General features: G+C 43.9%; 1 protein-coding gene across 2 annotated transcripts in view; it reads right to left on the bottom strand.

The window, feature by feature from the left end:
• Positions 1-12,188, bottom strand: part of LRRC20 (leucine rich repeat containing 20) — a 124,262-nt gene that overhangs the window by 67,752 nt on the left and 44,322 nt on the right. Inside the window, exon 1 of one of the 2 annotated variants that reach the window (XM_023740721.1) lies at positions 10,717-10,770. The exons of the other annotated variant lie outside the window; for it this stretch is intronic. The gene's annotated coding sequence lies outside the window, so the exon portion shown is untranslated. Of the gene's footprint in view, positions 1-10,716; positions 10,771-12,188 lie in introns of those variants that run through there. 2 annotated transcript variants of the gene reach the window in all.

Here is a 12,188-nt window from a genome sequence, read left to right as displayed (position 1 = left end):
AAAAGAGTAAAAAGAGAACCTACAGACTGGGAAAAAATTTTTGGACAGTAGAAGTCAGACAAAGGTCTAATCTCCATAATCTACAAGAAAATCCAACAGCTCTACAACGAAAAGACAAATAATCCAATTAAAAAATGGGCAAAGGAAATGAACAGACACTTCACCAAAGAAGACATTCAATTGGCCAACAGACATGTGAGGAAATGCTCATGATCACTAGCCATTAGAGAAATGCAAATTAAAACCACAATGAGATACCATCTCACCCCGACATTACCGGCACAAATCAAAAAAACTGGAAATAACAAATGTTGGAGAGGCTGCGGGGAGATCGGAACTCTTATGCACTGCTGGCGGGAATGCATAATGATACAACCATTTTGGAAAATGATATGGCACTTCCTTAGAAACCTAGAAATAGAAATACCATACGATCCCGTAATCCCACTCCTAGGAATACACCCCAGAGAATTAAGAGCCGTCACACGAATAGACATATGCACACCCATGTTCACTGCAGCATTGTTCACAATAGCAAAAAGATGGAAACAACCTAGATGCCTATCAACAGGTGAATGGATAAACAAACTATGGTACATACACACAATGGAGTATTATGCAACGATAAAAAACAATGATGAATCTGTGAACCGTCTCATAACATGGATGAAACGGGAGGACATTATGCTGAGTGAAATAAGTCAATCACAAAAGGACAAATATTGTATGAGACCACTACTGTAAAAACTCATGAAAAAGTTTACACACAAAAGGAAACAATCTTTGTTGGTTACGAGGGATGGGGAGGTGGGAGGGAAATACTAAATAGACAATAGATAAGTGATAACTTTGGTGAAGGGTAAGACAGTGCACAATATTGGGGAAGCCAGCACAACTTGTACAAGAAAAGGTCATGGAAGTTCCATAGATATATCCAAACTCCCTGAGGGACTGAATTGCTGGGCAGAGGGCTGTGGGGACCGTGGTGTCAGGGAACATCTAGCTCAACTGGCATAACACAGTTTATAAAGAAAATGTTCTACATTCTATCTTGGTGAGTAGCATCTGGGGTCTTAAAAGGCTGTAAGCAGCCATCTAAGATACTCCACTGGTCTCACCCCTTCTGGATCAAGGAAGAATGAAGAAAAGAACATACAAGGAAAAGATTAGTCCAAAGGACTAATGGACCACAACTAACACAGCCTCCACCAGACTGAGTCCAGTACAACTAGATGGTGGCCGGCTACCACCACGGACTGCTCTGACAGGGATCACAACAGAGGGTCCTGGACAGAGCTGGAGAAAAATGTAGAACAAAATTCTAACTCATAAAAAAAGACCAGATTTACAGGCCTGACAGAGACTGGAGAAACCCCAAGAGCATGGCTCCCAGACGCTGTTTTAGCTCAGTAATGAAGTCACTCCCGAGGTTCACTGTTCAGCCAAAGATCAGACTGTTCCATAAAAAAAACAAGACTAATGGGGCACAACAGTCTGGGGACAAGGACTAGAAGGCAGGAGGATACAGGAAAGCTGGTAATAGGGAACCCAAGGTTTAGAAGGGACAGTGTTGACATGTCTTGGGGTTGTTAACCATTGTCATAAAACAATATGTGTACTCACTGTTTAATGAGGAACTATTTGTTCTGTAAACCTTCATCTAAAGTACAATAAAAAAAAAGATTCATGTGACATCAGCAATGATATCCCTTGATCCACGTCTTCTTCTGAATCTGGCTTGAATTTCTGGCAGATCCCTGTCGATGTACTGCTGTAAACGTTTTTGAATGATCTTCAGCAAAATTTTACTTGCATGTGATATTAATGGTATTGTTCAATAATTTCCACAATCTGTTGGATTACCTTTCTTTGGAATGGGCACAAATATGGATCTCTTCTACTCGGTTGGCCAGACAGCTGTCTTCCAAATTTCTTGGCATAGACAAGTGAGCGCTTCCAGCATTGCATCCGTTTGTCGAAATATCTCAATTGGTATTCCATCAATTCCTGAAGCCTTGTTTTTCACCAATGCCTTCAATGTAGCTTGGGCTTCTTCCTTCAATACCACTGGTTCTTGATCATATGTATCTCTTGTAATGGTTGAAAGTTGACCAATTGTTTTTGGTACAGTGACTCTGAATCCCTTTCATCTTCTTTTGATGGTTCCTGTGTTGTTCAATATTTTGTCCATAGAATCCTTCAATACTGCAACTCTAGGCTTGAATTTTTTCCTCAGTTCTTTCAGCTTGAGAAATGCCAAGCATGTTCTTCCCTTTTGGTTTTCTAACTCCAGGTCTTTGCACATTTCATTACAATACTTTACTTTGTCTTCTCAAGCCACTATTTTAAATCTTCCATTCAGCTCTGTTACTTCATCATTTCTTCCATGTGCGTTAGCTATTGTATGTTCAAGAGCAAGTTTCAGAGCCTCTTCTGACATTCATTTTAGTCTTTTCTTTCTTCTCTGTCTTTTTAATGATCTTTTGCTTTCTTCATGTATGATGTCCTTGCTGTCATCCCACAACTTGTCTTGTCTTCGGTCATAAATGTTCGATGTGTCAATCTATTCTTGAGATGGTCTCTAAATTCAGGTGGGATATACTCAAGGTCATAGTTTGGCTCTTGTGGACTTATTTTAATTTTATTCAGCTTCAACTTGAACTTGCATATGAGCAATTGATCCACAGTCAGCCCCTGGCCTTGTTCTAACTGATGATATTGAGCTTTTTCCACCATCTCTTTCCACAGATGCAGTTGATTTGATTCCTGTGTATTCTATCCAGTGAAGTCCAAGTTTATAGTCACCATTTATGTTGTTGAAAAAAAGATATTTGCAATGAATAAGTCGTTTGGTCTTGCAAAATTCTACCATTCGATCTCCAGCATTGTTTCTATCACCAAGGCCATAGTTTCCAACCACCAATACTTCTTTGTTTCTAACTTTCGCATTTCAAGCACAGTAATTATCAATGCATCTTGACTGCATGTTTGATTAATTTCAGACTGCAGAAGTTAGTAAAAATCTTCAATTTCTTCATCTTTAGCATTAGTTGTTGGTGCATAAATTTGAATAATAGTCATATTAACTGGTCTTCGTTGTAGGCATATGGATATTGCTGGTAGAGTTCCCTAAAGAGTATTATCAACTTATGTCTGTTCATTGATTTTCTTGTTTAATAGTTCATTATAGTGTTTAGGGTTTTTTAAAACAGAATATAAAAATTATATGCACACTGTAACTGGGTAAAAAAGTATGCATGCCTGGGAAAAAAGCAGCTATTACAGGAGATTGGAGCAATTAGTTACTACTTATAATCCTGTTGTGTCTTTTTTATAAAATAAGTAAAGTACCAGTATATATATTTACATAAAATCATTTGTCAAATATATATATAGTTTACTTTTAAAATGGGAAAAAAAAATTTTAACAAGAGTTTAAAAAGAACTATTATTGGAAAAAGAACCCAACAAGTTCAAGGATTAACTAAGTGGAGAGAGCTCTTTATCAAGAAGATAAACAGAGAAAGGCAGACCCATGAAAAAAAGATAATAACTGTCTGCACTGGTTTGGAGCAGACACTATGAAACGGAACTTTCAAGATTCAAATATTATTGAAGAATCACACAATGAACACACACATACACCCCAAAGTGGGGGGACAGCATGTTCATGCTAAAGATAGAAGAGACACAAAGAAATACAGCCATTCAATTTCTTTCCAAGGGTCCTCAAAGCAGCCTGTCTTCTCTAAGGATATCAGTCTAGAAATGCCCAGACAGCGCTGGTAGGTAAACTGTCCAAGGTCAGTTTGTAAGATGAGGTAGCTGAATATGGATGCAAAGACTCCATTCGGGTGACCATCCTAGGACTGCCATAACAAAATACCACAAAGTGGGTGGCTTTGAAGAACAGAAATTTATTTTCTTACAGTTTTGGAGGCTAGAAGTTAAAATCAGAGTCTCGGCTGTGTTGATTCTTTCTGGGAGTTTTGAGAGAGGAACAGTTCCATGCCTCTTTCCTAGTTTCTTGTAGCTGCGGGCAATCGGTGGTGTTCCTTTGCTTGCAGACAGATCCTCACATGATGTCTTCCCCTTATATGTGGCTCTGTTTCCCTGTCTGTCCTCCTTTATAAGACACCACTCAGAAGAGATTACGACTAGGACCCACTCTCCACTGCTATGACCTCGTTAACTTAACATCTGCAAAGAAACGCCTATTTTTCCCCAAACAAGGTCACATTCACCAGGGCAGGGGTTAGGAAATTAGTGTATCTTTTTGGGGTACACAGTTGAATCCATAACACCTGGTTTGCCCAGGACTTCCCAAATTTTAGCACTGTAAATCCTGTGAACCCCTCCTCAAAAACCAAACTAAATGCGGTCAAGTCGATTTCAACTCATGGCAACCCCATGTGTTAGAGAGAATAACTGCTCCATAGGGTTTTCTTGGCTGCAATCTTTTTTTTCTTTTACCAGAAGGTGTTTATTAGAATTGATTTTTTTTAAATTTCATATCTATTTATTTATTTTCATTGTGCTTTACATGAAGGTTTACAGAGCAAATTAGTTTCTCATTAAACCATTAACACACACATTGTTTTGTAACATTGGTTGCCAACCCCACAACATGTCAACACTCTCCCCTTCTCGACCTTGGGTTCGCTGTTACCAGCCTTCCTGTCCTCTCCTGCCTTCTCGTCCTTGGCCCTGGGCTGGTGTGCCCATTTAATCTCGTTTAGTTTTATGGGCCTATCTAATCTTTGGCTGAAGGATGAACCTCAGGAGTGACTTCAGTACTGAGTTAAAAGAGTGCCCAGGGCCATCCTCTTAGGGTTTCTCCAGTCTCAGGCCAGTAAGTCTAGCCTCTTTTTGTGAGTTAGAATTTTGTTCTACATTTTTCTCCAGCTCTGTCTGGGACCCTCTATTATGATCCCTGTCAGAGCAGTTGGTGGTGGTAGCCAGGCATCATCTAGTTGTGATGGACTCAGTCGGGTGTAGGCTGTGGTAGTTATCATCCGTTAGTCCTTTGAACTAATCTTTCCCTTGTGTCTTTGGTTTTCTTCATTCTCCCTTGCTCCAGACGGGGTGGGACCAGTGGAGTATCTTAGATGGCCACCCACAAGCTTTTAAGACCCCAGACGCTACTCACCAAAGTAGGATGTAGAACATTTTCTTTATAAACTATGTTATGTCAATTGAGCTAGATGTCCCCAAAGACCATGGTCCCCAGCCCTCACTGGCTGTAGTCTTTATGGAAGCAGATCACCAGGCTTTTCCTCTCAGTCAGTCCCAGGCAAAATGGGACAGTTGGTCACCCTAGATTCAGGCTGGATGCTGATGAATGAGAGATTTCTACCATCAGGGAGGAGAGTGAGAAAGCGCAGGTGTGAGCTATGGCATGAGCAAAGACCCAGAGCATTTTCATTCCTGAGATATCACCTTTGAGCCCTGCCTCTTCTACAGTTTCCAAGAGCCTCACCCTTGCTCCATGAGTCTGCAGAAGGAAAGGCTCTGGGCACTGGAATCATCTCACGCTACCTGGTGGTGCATGCATGCCAATAGACCTAGGGTTCAGTAGGGGTTCTAACTTCAAGGGCCAACACCAGCCTCCTCCATCAACATCTGGACAGCAGCTGGAATCATGTGTGCCTTTCCCCAGCAAGCCCAGCTGCTGATACCTGTGCTGCAGTAGAGAACAGAGAGATCCTTGGGGGAAGATGCCACAATAAACACAGTGCATAATTACCCTCATAATTACAATTATTGCATGAAGGCCAAATTGCAGGTCCCTAAACCTCTAATTAAGGCAATATTTTGTGTTAATAAAGAGACTTTTTATTCAAATCACAGGGGCTCTTTATTAAAGGTTATCATTAATTCTAATGAGTGCCTAATAAAAAGTAACTGGTGGGCAGAACCAAGCCAGAACAAGCAAATTCCAAGAAGCAAGCAGAACATTCAGCTGGACGTCCAAAAGACTGGGTCAATCTTGCATTGTTTTGTTGTGAAACAATTCTGACCCCGGCTCAGTCCTTGCTGAGAGGTGAGCCTGGTGATAGGGGGTTAGCAGAGAGGGTCACGCAGGCCCTGTCAGCCACGTCATGGGGCCAGAGGACACAGTCGGGGATGTAAGCTGGCGAGAGCGTGGATTCTGTGGCCTGGCCCAGGCTACGAAGGAAATCTGGGGCTGACCTGGCCTGGTTCCATTTGGAATGTCTTTTTTCACAAATGTCTTTTTTTCATGGAATCTCAGGGTTAAAAGGAGAATGGTGGTCATTTAGCCCCATGTTTCCCAAGTCTCCCAGTAAGAATTGCCTGGAGAGGATGATCCTCGGCCCCTCCCTCCTAAGATTCTGCTTTAGTGGGTGCTAAGATTGTTGTTGTTATTAGTTGCTGTGGAGTCTATTCTGACTCACAGTGACCCCATGTGTGCAGAGTAGAACTGCTCCATAGGGTTTTCAAGGCTGTGACCTTTTGGAAGCAGATCGCCAGGCCTGTCTTCCGAAGCACCTCTGGGTAGGCTCGAACTGCCAACTTTTTGCCTAGTAGTCGAGCACTTAACCGTTTGTGCCAGATATACTATGTCTGATTGAAGAGGGCGGAAGGATCAGTGGGTGGAAGGGAGGCAGTTATCAACATAGTTAATCACTTAACCATTTGTGCCACCCAAGGATTCCTGGGTGTAAGATAGTGCCAGGGAATTTATGTTTTTAACAAGTGTCCCAGATGATTCTTATCAATAGGCAAACTTGGGGATAATTGAGTAACACAACCTCCGATCTGAAACCCGAAATTCTAAAAAGTCTCTCCACCAGAGAGCACAAAGTTCTCCTTGAACATCTCCAATGATGGGGAACTCATCCCCCACAGAATGGTTTTAACTTTTAGAGAGTTCTTTCATGAACTATGTTGATAACTGCCTCCCTTCCACCCACTGATCCTTCCACCCTCTTCAATCACACGTAGTATATCTGTCTCTTCCTCTATATGACAATACATACATGAGGACAAAGGACATCAGAAACTTCTCCAGGCAAAAACATCCCAGAACCTTCAATCCCCATGGTTCTGGATGCTCCTCTCAGAGAGGCAGGCCTGGCCCAGCCAGAACTTACTCCTGCACAGGCTTTAAGGTGCTAACACATAACTGCAGCTGCCATTCATTGACATCACTATATGCCAGAAACTGTGCTCAGGGCTTCAGACCTATTATGTCCTCTACTCCTTACAACCACCCTGCAAGGTCAGTACTACATTTACCCCATTTAACAGATGAGGAAACTCAGTCACAGAGAAGTTAAATGAGTTGCTCATGGTCACATGACTTATCCAAGGTCATCCAGATACTGAAATAACAAAAAACCCACTGCCGTTGATTCTGACTCATGGCGACCCCATGTGTTACAGTAGAACTACTCCATAGGGTTTTCTTGGCTGTAATCCTTACAGAAGCAGGTCACCAGACCTTTCTTTCACAGTGCCACTGGGTGGGTTTATACCCCCAACCTTTCAGTTAGTAGCCCAGCGCTTAACCATTTGTGCCCCCCAGGGACTCCTAGCAATACCATAATTGGTATTATTATTACCATCCCCATTTTATAGAGGAACACTCTGAGGCATACACACTTTTTGAAGCTGCATAACTATCCATGTGGTTAGTAAGTGGCAGAGCTGGGCTTGAGTACATGCCCTAACCATTATACAACACTGCCTCCCTAGAGAAAGATGTAACCATCACTCTGGTGGTCTGCCTCTCTGAAACAAAATGAGGTATCGTGAGTTTCCGATGAGCAGATCTTCCACGACTTCTAATGGATTCCTGTGAGCACTAGTACTTGCAGTTATCATGGAGCTATATTAAGAGGGACTTAGAGTTAAAAGATGCCCTGGTGGCGCAATGGCGAAGAGCTCGGCTGCTAACCAAAAGGTCAGCAGTTCAAATCCACCAGCTGCTCCCTGGAGCAGTTCTACTCTGTCCTACAGGGTAGCTATGAGTTGGAACCAACTCAACAGCAATGGGTTTGGGTTTGGTTTGGTTTAGAGTTAAAAGGAGCCCTGGTGGCACAGTGCTTAAAGTGCTCAGCTGCTAACCAAAAGGGTCGGCAGTTCAACCCCATCAGCAACTCTGTGGGAGAAGTCTGTAAAGATTTACAACCTTGGAAACCCTATGGGGCCAGTTCTACTCTGTCCTACAGGGTCACTATGAGTCGTAATCAAATTGATGGCAATGAGTAGAGTTCAAAGAGCTAGTGAAAAGAATTATCTGAATATCCTCATTCCCATTGCCTTCCAATCGATTCCGACTCATAGGGACCCTTAGAGGACAGAGTAGAAACTGCCCCATAGGGTTTCCAAGGAGCAGCTGGTGGATTCAAACTCCCGACCTTTTGGTTAGCAGCCATATCGTTTAACCACTGAACCACCAGGGAGCCGTCTGGGTGTCAGGAGCCTGGATTTATCACTTATTGGCTGTGGGACCTCAGGCAGGACACATCGGTTCTTACACCATTGGTTCTCATCATGGTAAAAATCCACAGTTGGAGCCGGTAATCTCTCTCCCCTCCCCCCTGCCACTTTGGGCTCTAGCCAGCAGTTCCCAGCCTCGCTACACATGAGAATCACCTGGGGCGCTCCTGAGAGTCTGATTTAATTAGTTTGGGTTGGGGCTTGGGAATCAGGATTTTTAAAAGCTCCCCAGGTGGTTCTAATGTACTGCCACAGTGGGGAACTCCGCATCCTGCAATCACCTCTCAACCTAGAATGTGCAGACAACTCTTCTGGGACCCTGCTGAAGTGCAGCTGAAGCTGCCTGCCTGAGGAGTAGCCTGAGGCTCTGCGTGTATACCAGGCAGGTCCAAGGACCACACTGAGGAGCAAGGCTAGGCCAGAGCAGTGGTTCTCAAAGTGGGGTCCCTGGCCACAGCATCAGCATCACCCAGGAATGTGTTAGAAATGCAAATTCTCAGGCTTCACCCCAGACCTATGTAATCAGAAACTCTGAGAGTGGCGCCCAGCAAATTGTGTTTGAGAATCACTGGCATAGCAGGACTAGTCCTCCCTCCAGCCATGATGACTTTCCCCTACTGTTGATGATCATGGTGATAACAATGACAGTAACTCACATGACTGGGGACTGGATGGTCTGTGCCTCCACTAAGGGTTTAGGTTTACTCACTCATGTAGTTTTTTTTCACCCTGTATGCCTCCTGCAAACCCCTCAGATCCCAGACTATTTCAAGACAGAGCCAGTGTCTCTTCATCCTTCTCTCTTGCCTTGTTCAAGTTCCCGGCTGTGAAAATAGTCTTGGATTGGGACTCAGGAGGTCCAAGTTCTCGTCCCAGCCCTGCCACTATCAGCCGTGAGATCTCAGGGAAACAACTTCTCCATGAGCCCTAGTTTCCTCCTCTGCAAGATGAGGCTTTGGACTGTGTGATTTTGGGGCTCCCAACTAGACTGGGGAAACCCTGGTGGCATAGTGGTTAAGAGCTATGGCTGCTAACCAAAAGGTCAGCAGTTCGAATTCACCAGGCGCCCCTTGGAAACCCTATGGGGCAGTTCTACTCAGTCTTATAGGGTCACTATGAGCTGGAATCAACTCCACAGCAACGGGTTTGGTTTGGTTTTTGATAACTGGATTGGACATCCTGTGACTCCAGCTCTTTGGGCAGTGTGAGCTGTAGCCAAATACTCTTGAACTGCCTGTGCCTTAGAACATGCACCACAATGAAGGATTTGAAGTTTAAGCTACCCAGGTCTCACTCACATTGCTAGTGAGTATAGAGCTGAGATGTGAACCGAGTTCAACTCTGTAGTGGGCTGAACTGTGTCCTCCAAGAAGATATGTCCAAGTCCATTTTACTTGGATCCACAATCAACACCCACGGAAGCAGCAGTCAAGAAATCAAACAATGAATTGCATTAGGCAAATCTGCTGCAAAAGACCTCCTTAAAGTGTTAAAAAGCAAAGATGTCACATTGAGGACTAAGGTGCACCTGACATAAGCCGTGGTGTTTTCAGTCACGTCATATGCATGTGAAAGCAGACAATGAATAAGGAAGACTGAAGAAGAACTGATGCCTTTGAATTATGGTGTTGGCAAAGAATATCGAATATACCATGGATTACCAGAAGGAACAAATCTGTCTTGGAAGAAATACAGCCAGAATGCTCATTAGAAGTGAGGATGGTGGGACTTCATCTCACATACTTTGGACATGTTATCAGGAGGGACCAGTCCCTGGAGAAGGACATCATGCTTGGTAAATTAGAGGGTCAACGAGGGGTGGGGCCAAGATGGCAGAGTAGTCAGACACTGCCGGTGGACCCTCTTACAACAAAGACCCAAAAAAACAAGTAAATTGATTATATGACAATCTAAGAGCCCTGAACATTAAAGGCAAAGTTGAGGAACTGGACTGAGTGGCAATGGGAGGGAAAGACGGTTCGGAAACAACGAGGAGTTGCCAGGCCTGACCTGGCAAGAACCGGAGCCCTTGAGGCCTGATCAGTTCATGGGTAAGCAGTGAGGGAGACAAGCAGCAGTACTCAGGAGGCGCGTTTTCCACACTGGGATAGACCCAGCAGCAGAAAGTCTACATGGCCACCCAGAACCAGGGAGAAGCAGCCCTCAATTGGAGAAAGATAAGTACTTGCGTACGGCCTACCACATGGATCAAAAACAGCCCCCTTAGGGAAAAACCTCCCTTCCATTTACCTCCCGCTCCTTGCTTTGCACTGGGTCCCAGACCGGCTTCAGCAATTGCCAAGTCCCCTGGGCCAGAAGTAGGATCCGTCACACACCCGGAGTCATTCTCCCTGCCTTGGAGAGTGAACAAATTAACAAACAGGGAAAAAATAAACTGCCGGCTCCCCTAGGCCAGGAACCCACAGTAGGTACAGCTCCTTTGCCTAGGCACAGGTATAAGGGATCCACAGACTTTGAGTGCCCTTGCCCCTGCATAGTTAGACTTGTGTGGGTCCATTTCAACAATGTAGGCCCTCATTACCGCAGTACTGCAGGCTACATACCTGAAGTCTAACTTCAACTGTTTCAGCTGTGAAGTGGCAGGTTCTTGACATTTGACACTTCTCTGCCCAGAAAGCAGGGTCTTCACCTACCTACATTATGGACCTGAGGACTAGTGGCTCCACACATGCCACCTAGCCACCTGCGATAGGGGCCCATGAATAACAGGTGCCCCCTAGTCCTTAGAGCCAACAGCATTAGGTGCTCACAGTCCAGCTGCAAAACCCACCTATGTACGTGCTGCAGGGAACAAGGACACGCCTTCCTCCTGGACACTGGGGGGCAGCTGTCAGCTCCCTGCCTTGCTCAGCGTGTGTCCCCCTGCTGCAGCCAGATACCTGTGCCTACACCAATCACCCATGCCTGTCTAGGACTGTAGGTGTGAGCTGACACCACACACTTGGTGGCTATCTACCTGGGCACCTGAGCTGAATCCATACAGGAGGAGTGGGCAGACTCCTGAGCTCACATACCTAGTAACAGATCTAACCACCTGCTAACAGGACAGTAGAGCTTCAAAGCTGCCAATAATCAAACTAGCTCATACAAGCAGCCTATCTGGGCATATCAAAACAAAACAAGAAGCTAGGAAACAGTAAGCAAACATAAAATCAATAAATATAATAACTTATTGATGGCTCGGAGACAACAGTCAATATCAAATCACATAAAAAGGCAATCCACAATGGCTTCAGCAAGCTCCCAAAATAAAGAATCTAGAAATTTCCCAGAGGAGGAAAACTTCTTGGAATTACCAGTCAGAATACAAAAGATTAATACACAGAACTCTTCAAGAAATTAGGAAGGAAATTAAGAAAAACACAGATCACGCAATAGAGGAAATTCAAAAGATTAGAGAAGAGCATAATGACAAATTTAATGGGCTGCAAGAATCCAAAGAGAGACACCAATCAGAAATCCAGAAGATTAACAAAAAAATGTCAGACTTAGAAAGACAATACAAAGTCATAGGAGCAGAATTGAGGCAATGGAAGTCAGAATTAGTGAGATTGAAGATAAAGCACTTGACAACAACTTATTTGAGGAAAAATCAGATAAAAGGATTTAAAAAAATGAAGAAACTCTAAGAATTATGTGGGACTCTATGAAGAGGAATAACCTACAACTGATTGGAGTACCAAAACAGGGGAACATAACAG

This window comes from Trichechus manatus, unplaced genomic scaffold (assembly GCF_000243295.1).
Source record: "Trichechus manatus latirostris isolate Lorelei unplaced genomic scaffold, TriManLat1.0 scaffold00163, whole genome shotgun sequence".
Classification (NCBI taxonomy): Eukaryota; Metazoa; Chordata; class Mammalia; order Sirenia; family Trichechidae; genus Trichechus; species Trichechus manatus.
This window is presented reverse-complemented; position numbering and strand designations above follow the sequence as displayed.